The sequence below is a fragment of the Papaver somniferum genome, chromosome 5, assembly GCF_003573695.1.
Source record: "Papaver somniferum cultivar HN1 chromosome 5, ASM357369v1, whole genome shotgun sequence".
Taxonomy (NCBI): domain Eukaryota; kingdom Viridiplantae; phylum Streptophyta; class Magnoliopsida; order Ranunculales; family Papaveraceae; genus Papaver; species Papaver somniferum.
Window position 1 is genome coordinate 102,511,186 of NC_039362.1, and position 9,560 is coordinate 102,520,745.

The 9,560-nt window shown below is 36.0% G+C and overlaps 1 long non-coding RNA gene across 2 annotated transcripts; it reads right to left on the reverse strand.

The window, feature by feature from the left end:
- Positions 1-911: 911 nt before the first annotated feature.
- On the reverse strand, positions 912-3,622 carry LOC113282332. 2 transcript variants are annotated; one of them, XR_003326792.1, is made up of 2 exons: positions 2,443-3,622; positions 912-1,452 (listed from the first exon to the last, which is right to left on the reverse strand). It is a non-coding gene; the product is annotated as an uncharacterized LOC113282332 (long non-coding RNA). The 2 variants fall into 2 exon arrangements; XR_003326791.1 differs by having other exon boundaries at positions 912-1,462.
- Between the last annotated feature and the right edge of the window lie 5,938 nt (positions 3,623-9,560).

Genomic DNA, 9,560 nt, shown 5'->3' on the forward strand with positions numbered 1-9,560 from the left:
CTGCCAAAACAACAACCAACACTTTCAGATGATATGAATACCCTTATAGAATTGTGTTGAACCGCATAGCGGCTGCCTACGTACCCTCTCCGTTGCTCGAAGGGATCAAGCACGACCGTAGTCCGTCATTCTTTTGTTTAGATAATATGAACTACCTAAAAAGTAGCGATTATCTCTTATAATGGATAGTATGAATTGCGTACCAATAACTATCCCCAACTTACATGTCGTTTTTTATGCAGTAATTAAATGTAGCCGAATCTTCATGGAGGCAGACGACTACACTCTCAATCGATAATTATAAAAATAATGACCCAAAGAACATAATCCACAAATAAATAACTTAATAAACTAAAAGATAGAATCATAGAAGGCACAAATAATATGACTTTATACAAATATACTAAAGGCATCTGTTATTTTAATACTCGCATCCACAGCATAAATGGTAGAAAAATCAAGTATTCACACTGGTTTTAAGAACTAGTTTTGAAAAGAAAAGTTCAGTCTCCATGATTGAAATGCCTGTATGATGACCTCAATATATAAAGTAATAACATATCGCCTAGAACACGAAGGCCAATTAGCATTCAATCAGTTCTACAACTCTTGGCTTAACACCATTAAAATTCGATCAGATGGTACACACGAAAAACGTAATCAGTACCGACATTTACCTGTACAAGTGAACTTTTCCAGCTACATCGTATGTTAGTCGTAATCTTGAATAATGAAGTAATATTCATAAGTTAACTAATTAACTTAGCCACTTACCAATATAACCCACAAATTTGAGATTCCAGATCCACAGATACTAACCAACTTCATTTCCCATTTCCTAACTGTTGACTAGTAAGAGAGGTAGCAACAAAAACATGGTCTACTCCGTAGGCACATGGGGCTGTTGGATGTACTGTAAAAATGGACCTTTCATTCTCTTTACAATGAAAATGCCAACATACCAAATGTGAGTTTTTAATAGAATAAGCAAATCTTTACCTTCGATATCAAACAACTCCATCTTAAAACTTGAGTAGAAGAGTTCAAGTGAAACTAAAGTCTACCAAAAACAAAAGGGATACAGTAACCTATATCATTATAAACCCACAACATGCCGTCTACGTCGGACATCTCCGTAGAGTCTTGCACATTATCTGTAATGACAAAGATGTCTATATGACAGATACCAAATCAAAATGTATACTGAATTAAGGTACGAGATAAATTAAGCTAGGACGTACAGGGGATATCCAAAGCTAAGTTAATCCCCAAGCCAAACTACCAAAATGGAATTCAAGGATAAACTGCCTCCAATCGCACCATTTAATAGTACTAGTAAGAACCAATAATCACAAGGCCGACGACAAATCACAATAACCACAATTCCGAATCTGAAACCAAAATTATACTAGCAGTAGGTCGAACTTCATTTCGTTTAGGACTTCGAGGCGTCTGTTAATATCTGTAATCCAATTAGCATTACCAAATCATAGTCATCTAAAGAAACAAGTTTAATAGCCAACGACTAACTAAATGAGAACTCCACTTAATAAGCAAAGTAATACCAAAATGTTATATTCTCAGTTTCCAAACCTCAAAAGGAATTACGTTACATTTCAATTCCACACACAGAGTGAATTTGGACTTTACTAACATAGCATGCATCCTTGAGCATTTTGTCCTTTTATACCAACATCTAGAATTCAAGTAAGAGGATTTTGGACTTGGACAAAATTGGGAATTAAAAAATGAATACCCGAGCTTAAACAAAATGATGATTAACAACATCATTTTAGGATGCTTGTTTAAAGCCTTTAAAAGCAATCAGATAAAATTTTAATAAGCAAGTGCTAAGTACAGTGATACACAAAAGTGGTAAAATCATTCCCATAGTTGTTGAGTACTCACAATAATCTAAGCATGCAGTTTCAAACTTACGCTAGATACAGTTTTGACCAGCTAGATTGGTTGAGTGCAATAGTTCCGATTTTCATTTTCTAATAAAATAAGGAATTGAGACCATTACTACCACAGTCCAGTATCTCAACTCCATTCGTAAAATGTCATTCCCTATATTCATTATACACCAAACTCAAGAGGGAAACCAATTTCTCTCTTTGGTCAAAGAAAACACTAACTCATTTTCAATCAGTACCGAAAAGTGAGCTGGGCAATTTATCAGACATCTGAACTGCAACAGTAATAAATATGATTCCAAGGCTCATTTTTAAGCAACTAAATAGTGACCAAAATATGAAATTAATGGTAAAATTCAGACAAACACCAACAGAAAGTACCCATTTGGCCACAATCTTCAATCATCATGTTCATTGATCCAACTTCTAGTTAACCGAAACAAATCAATGATTACCATACAAAAGGAATACTAAGTTTTCATTTACAGTTACTGAATTCTATAAAGAGAGAGAGAGAGAGTAGTACCTTTTGTTTAGCAATTCGACTAGCTTCAAATGCGCTCAACAATTTTCACCATTCAGCACCCAAACATGATGGCAAAAGTATCTCTTCTTGATTGTTTTACTGGTTGAGTACTTGCTGCTTCATTGCTCATTTTTCGAGTCAAACAGAAACCCAGTCCTCCCCTCTCCAAGCAAAACTAAAACAACACTTGAATACACTCCATTGATTATTTAATCGATGTCAGCAGCCATTAGTTCTTCAACCGTTTGAACTTGCTTAAAATCAATCACGAGAAAAGCACTAAAAAAAATAAACTAAAGACCTTGCTGGACCATTTCAAACAACAAAAAGGATTCATTTCATTTCCCTTATCAACTGATCTCCTAGTTCTTATCAGTTTCATTGTCATCTGAAATTTTTGGGGTCAAATTTAGGAGAGGATCTCCAGAATCACAGAGACGGAGAAGAGGAAAAAGTGGAACCCCATTCATTTAAGAAAATCAAACAATTCATGGACTAATCCTCTAGCTCCAAACTAAATTTCTTTGAAATCTTTTAACAAACATATTATGAATCATAATCTCAATGACAAATTCAGGAATTTCAACAGATGAAATCGGAGCATTCCATTAATTTATAGGCATCCACATAAGACTAAAACATATATACATAATACAAATCAACACATAAGCAGTTTCATGAAGATCATAATGAAATTCTACAAAACCAAAGGAAAACAGGTACCCCTCTTACAGATTTCTTATGCTTTGCATAGAAGCTTAATCAACCATTTTATGAAAACCCAGGTAGGAATGAACCCTAATTTCCCCGTGTTTACGACAATTCAAATTTAAAAGAAGAAATTTCAGTTAAGTGTTTATTCAAACCATGCATCAAGTTCAATTAGACAGACTCACCAATTGATGAAAATCGCGTTTTTCAATAGAGCAAAAATCACTTGCCTCAAATCAAATTTCTTAAAACTAAAAAACAGAAAATTCCTCCAATCCATTTATAAAGCCAACCATCGTGAACACTATTAGGAACTCAGCGAAACCATAACTCTGTTGAGCTCGCTAATCGTATGATTTCAGTCAGTTTCTATCCAGATTTTACTTGGAGAGAAAGGGAAGAGAAGAAGCTCTCATCTCCCCACGTTTTTCCCGGTTGGATTTTTAATTTCTTTTCCCAAAACAGGACACGTACACCACCATTAAGGCAGACACAAAATTTCTAATCACACTCCAAGTGAATAAGCGTGATTTCTAACTATTGAGTGTAGTCAAAACAAGACAAAATTTATTCTGTCACAGTATGCCAGTCAATTATAATTATGTAATTAATGTCGGTCTGGTTAGAGATTAGCTATAGCTATTTTCCAGGTCGCGGCATAATATCTGCCGTCCAACCCAGAATTGATCTCAGCCGTTTTTTGCCCATCACAGACACCACAATTCCTTAAAACATTGATATCAATTTACCGGAAAAGGATATTTAAATAATCCCCCCTATCATATAAGGATGCTTGTGTAACGGCTTCCTTAAAGCCAAAATATGTCCGCATATAGCTATAGGAGTCTTATCTCGACGCTATAAAATACAGTGCAGTTAATAGCCCTCCAGTATGAATTTCGCTCGCACCTGACAAGCTGCAATGAGTTTGGCCATAGGCTCATGTCTCTAAAATTTTCTAGTAGTCATCAAAAAAATAAATTATGTTTAGGGTAGGAATTTTTTTTTTCTTTCTTTTTTCTTGAAAGCAAAGGGTACAAACCTGGTGACGCGTAACTTAGCTTATCTCTCGCTTCCTCAAACCTGAGCAATCTTGCGCAAAATTTTATTTCTTAAAAACCGGGATTATGAACTGAGTCTGGTGTGAGACTTAGCCTGCTCGTGATTTTTTTTTGTCGTTGATATTTATCTTTTTCTTTTCCTTTTTCTTTTTCAAGGAAATATCTAGATTTCTTTAATTGGGCCGACGGACCGAAGGATCGTAGGGAGGGAGTCCCTTTGGTGATCACTTTTTTGTCAAATGAAACCTAACAAAAATGTTACATTTCATAATTTCTCCCGTCCAAGAGTTTTCTCCCATTTCCAGTTAAATGACAGATTAACCCCTCCATCCTTTTTTTCGCCTGCACATTTTTCTGTTTTTTTATAAGAAAACAGAGTGTCTACTCCAATGTAGTCAATATCGGCCGTATCGACCGATATATCAGGGATATTTCGGATATCGGCCCAGAACGATACGATAAGAAGGATATCGGGGATACGATATTCGCCCGATAATATCGGCCGTATCGGTCGATACGAAATTTTCCTATATTTCCCGATATGAGACGGTATTGGTCGTTTTCTATAAAGTTTAAGGGTAATTTTGGCGAAGAAAGTCTTCCAGGTGGTAGTAGAGGTGCATGTAGCTCTCGAAGCAAGTTACTAAAGTTACTCTTTTGTTTTTTTGATAAAATTGATGTTATCTATTATATCTTATCCGAAAATGTGTGGAGAAAATGTTTAATATAAAATTATAGTCTCTAAATCTAGAACCGATATTATACCGATATTTCAACGATAATATCCCCGATATAAATTCGTACCAGTGTATCGGTCCCGGCCGAGATGAACCGATATCCGATATTAACTACATTGGTCTACTCTAGTAAAGAGCAACAACTCCGGTATACAAAGTGTGTTTAACTGGGCTATGCATAACACCAAGTTGCAACACCAGAGTTTGATCAAGATCATTACATATTGTCTCACCATTCTGGACTTGACCTGACTGTAAAAGTTCAAAAAGTTGTTGGAGGTTAGGGCCCTTCCAATTTAAGTTTTGAAGTGATTTAGACTGAGTAGAGATAGTATCTAATCTAATAGATAATAAGTTTTGGTTTGTGAAAAAGCGGGGGGCTAACAACCACACCCAATATTTCGTTCGACAATCTGAATAGACAAACTCCAATATACTTTCAAGAGAATCAACTAGACAGTCAGACTCAATCTAGAGAAAAGTATATCAAAGAGTTTTATATCTCAATTTCTCAATTCAATCTGCAATCAACAAATAGGAATTTGCGAGCCTGATTGAATATAAGAGAAATAACTTGAACGGTACCAAAGACCAATGTTCAAGGATCAATCAATTTCAATCAACAACCAAAGGTTGAATTTACCAATTGATCGACTCAACACACAACCTGTGATATTTCAATTATATAATAAAATATAATGCGGAAAAGAAATAACACAAACACCAGAAGTTTTGTTAACGAGGAAACCGCAAATACGGGAAAACCGCGGGACGTAGTCCAGCTTTGAACACCACACTGTATTAAGTCGTTACAGACACTAGCCTACTACCAATGAACTTCAGACTGGAATGTAGTTGAGACCTAATCAATTCACAGTGATCAAGGTACAGTTGCGCTGCCTACGTCTCTGAATACCAGCAGGATTCCACGCACTTGATTCCCTTAGCTGATATCACCCACAACCAAGAGTTGCTACGACCCAAAGTCGTAGACTTGATAAACAAATTTGTCTCACACAGAAAAGTCTATTGGAATAGATCTGTCTCCCACAGAAATACCTACGAGTTTTGTCCCGTCTTTTGATAAATCAAGGTGCACATGATCCAATTGATAAACCAGACTTATATTCCTGAAGAACAACCTACTGTTATCAATCACCCGACAATAATCTTAATCATATGGTAGCGAAACAAGATATTGTGGAATCACAAAAGATGAGACGAAGATGTTTGTGACTACTTTTAATCTTTCCTATCGGAGATAAATCTCAAGCAAATCTTAGCAAAGATAATACTCAATCACGATAGTAAAAGTAAGATCAGAACACGCAACTACAGAGAAAATAGTTGGGTCTGGCTTCACAATCCCAATGAAGTCTTCAAGTCGTTAACCTACAGGGTTTCGTAAAAACCTAAGGTTAAAGGAGAATCGACTCTACTCGCAACTAGTATCACACAGAAGGTGTGGGGATTAGGTTTCCCAATTGCTAGAGTTCTCCTTTATATAGTTTTCAAATTAAGGTTTGCAATTTAAGTTACCTTGGTAACAAAGCATTCAATATTCACCGTTAGATTAAAACCTGATTAGATTCAAGCTAATATCTTTCAACTGTTAGATCGAACTTAGCTTGTTATACACAAATGAAATGTACCTTCATTTAGGTTTAAGTAATCGTACATAAACGTGTACACCATGTTGGCTCAACAGTAGTTAACCGAGGTTAGCTATATGAACACTCTCATATCAACCTTATTCATCTTAACCATAACTAGTTCAAATGACTCAAATGAAACTAGTTAAAGAGTTGTTCAATTGTTATATTCTCATAGAAGTATACAAAAACACAATTGAAGCAAAATCGGTTTGATTCACTCGAATCAATTCATGAACATTATAGCCACGGTTTGCAAAGAATGCATTCCTTATTATATAAATGTATTTGTTCATGTCACAACTGATTTTATAACTTTAACCACTCAAGTATGCAAACGGGTACGCATACTTGAATAGCCGAACCAAGTTTGGTTTTCGCCAGTACGCGTACCTCCAAACCAAGCAGAATTTTCCGGACATGAACCTTACGCCAGTATGCGTACGGGTACGCGTAATTAGATTCCCGGACTTCTCAAACCAATAGGTATGCATACTACGGTTCCCGGACATGGATCACATATATGCAAAAGTACATAACATGTTTATAATCCAATGTTGGTTAAGTGTTCTAAACTCCATTTCAATCATTGAAACTTTCTTAGAGGATGACAATAGCCGTTTTCACACATTATTAGCATCAAAACAATTTTCAAGTTATTGAAATAATCAAACGAAATATTCCAAGTCTACACCAAATAATTGTATCGCACAAACCATGTAAGATGTTACTCGGCGATTTTCACATAAGATGAACTTGGTTGAAGCGAAATCTTACCAACACATATTTCGAGAAATATGTAAGCGAGTTAAACTCAGCTCGGAATCTCAAATGTGCATAATCGAAAACCATATATAGTAATACGACTTATGTCTCAATATAGAAGATAAAGTAGAAATAGACTTTCCGAGTGATAGATGAGTTTTAGTCTCCACATACCTTTTGTTGATGAAGTTCCACAATCTCTCCTTAATAGTTTTTCGTCTTCAATTGATGAACGCCATGAAGTCTAATGCTCAACTACACAATTTATCCTAGTCTGAGACATCACTATAAGTAGACTAGAAATCAAGACTTATAATTTTGATCACTAACATTGACAAACAAGCTTGAGATAGCAATGCTTGCGAGTTCGACCGAGCAAGGCTCTAACAGTTTGGAGCTAGAAGAATTAGATCTCCTAACACAAAATCAATAGTTTTAATTGTTGAGTCTTGGGTCTGACTGAAACTTGGTTGGAACCTTTCTTGAACTTCCATTTGGTACTCTCTCTGAATGGATTGTAGAGTTGCATGATCCTCAACAGCAAAGTCAATGTGGGATTTCTGCATCTCCTTTCCCCATCCAATGGCTAGATGAGCTCCTCTGGATGCTCTGGTAGTTCTGCTGAGACCATTTGCTGCGTCCTTATAGTTTCTTTCTCCCACACATTGGCCTGTATAGGACATAACAATAAGAGAGAAGTTAGTATAAGGTATAAGATCACCAGTAGCATTGTTATTATTGACTTCCATAATACAAATGCTAATAGTGATTCCAAAATTCCTTTTATGAGTCTGGTGTTCCTAGACTCCTGCAGCCTGTTGTCCTGATAATGCAAATTGTTGAGAGTATGCCCCGGGTTATGAATAACTCTGTTGAAGGAGCATACATGCTGGATTATTTTTAAAGCAGTGTCTGCAGCTGAAGGGATTATATTTTTGAACACCAAGTCACATCTGGCTTTCCAAATGAACCAACAGACAGTAGCATAAGTATCATTCCAGCTGTCATTAAGATTCTGATCAATAAACCAACTATTGAACCAATCATGGAAAGAGCTATAGTTACTGAAGAGCTAACGAGTTCTTCCAAATAATTTTCTCCATACATCAGAAGCAGCAGGACAGGTGATGAGAACATGATTTATATCTTCCTTAGCATTTTTGCAAATGTTGCAGACAAGATCAATATAAGTAAGTATACTAGCATTCTTGGCATTGGTAGGTGGAATGCCATGAGCATACTTCCAAACGAATAAATGGATGGCTGGAGAAGTATCAAGATTCCAGATCCTTTTCCAAGGAGAAGCGATAACATCATTAGCATATTTATCAGTAATCTGCTTATCATAGAGAGATTTGACAGAAAACACTCCTTTGCTGGTTAGTAGGCCTGTCAATATTTGTCCGATATCCGGTATCCGTTTCCGAGTATTCGAGATCCTATAGGATTTTATCCGTTTTAACGGATATCAGATATCAGATCGGATATTTTATCGGATATTTCTTCCTTAACATATCGGAAACGGATTAGACCCCATCCGAAATGTTAATATCTGATATCCGATAGTATAGGAACTTATTTTTAATTTATCCTAATTTCGAGTCTAGTATCGGATATTATCGGATATTGTCGGATAAATATCCCATAAGTGTCAATTATGAAAATGTTTTACAAGGATTTTTAAGCTTTTTTGTTATAACCGGATACTATCGGATATTTATCGGATATCCGACAGCTTAGCCTATCGGAATCGATATCTGATTTTTGATATCCTATAGGATATTATCGAATATCGAATATCCGGTAGTGCTTAATATGTCGGATATCGGATTTCTAAATATCCGACGGATATTCTTCCATTGACAGGCCTACTGGTTAGGTTCCAAATTATAGTGTCTTCAGTATCAGGGTTATGTGGAGTAAGAAGAATATGATGTTGAGTGTCCAAATTGAACCAAAGAGCCAGGATTTCTGTGTCCCAGTCACCAGCAGAGTTGAAAAGCTGGATGACAAAGATAAGAGTTATTGGGTAATTGGGGGATTTTACTAAGATCTCTGCTTGTCCTTTGAACCATCTATCTTCCCAGATGTGAATGCTATTGCCTTTCCCAATTTTCCAACTATAATATTTTTGAATATTAGCAATACCTTCAAGAATTCGTTTCCAAATCCAAGAATCAGTTTGTTTTGGT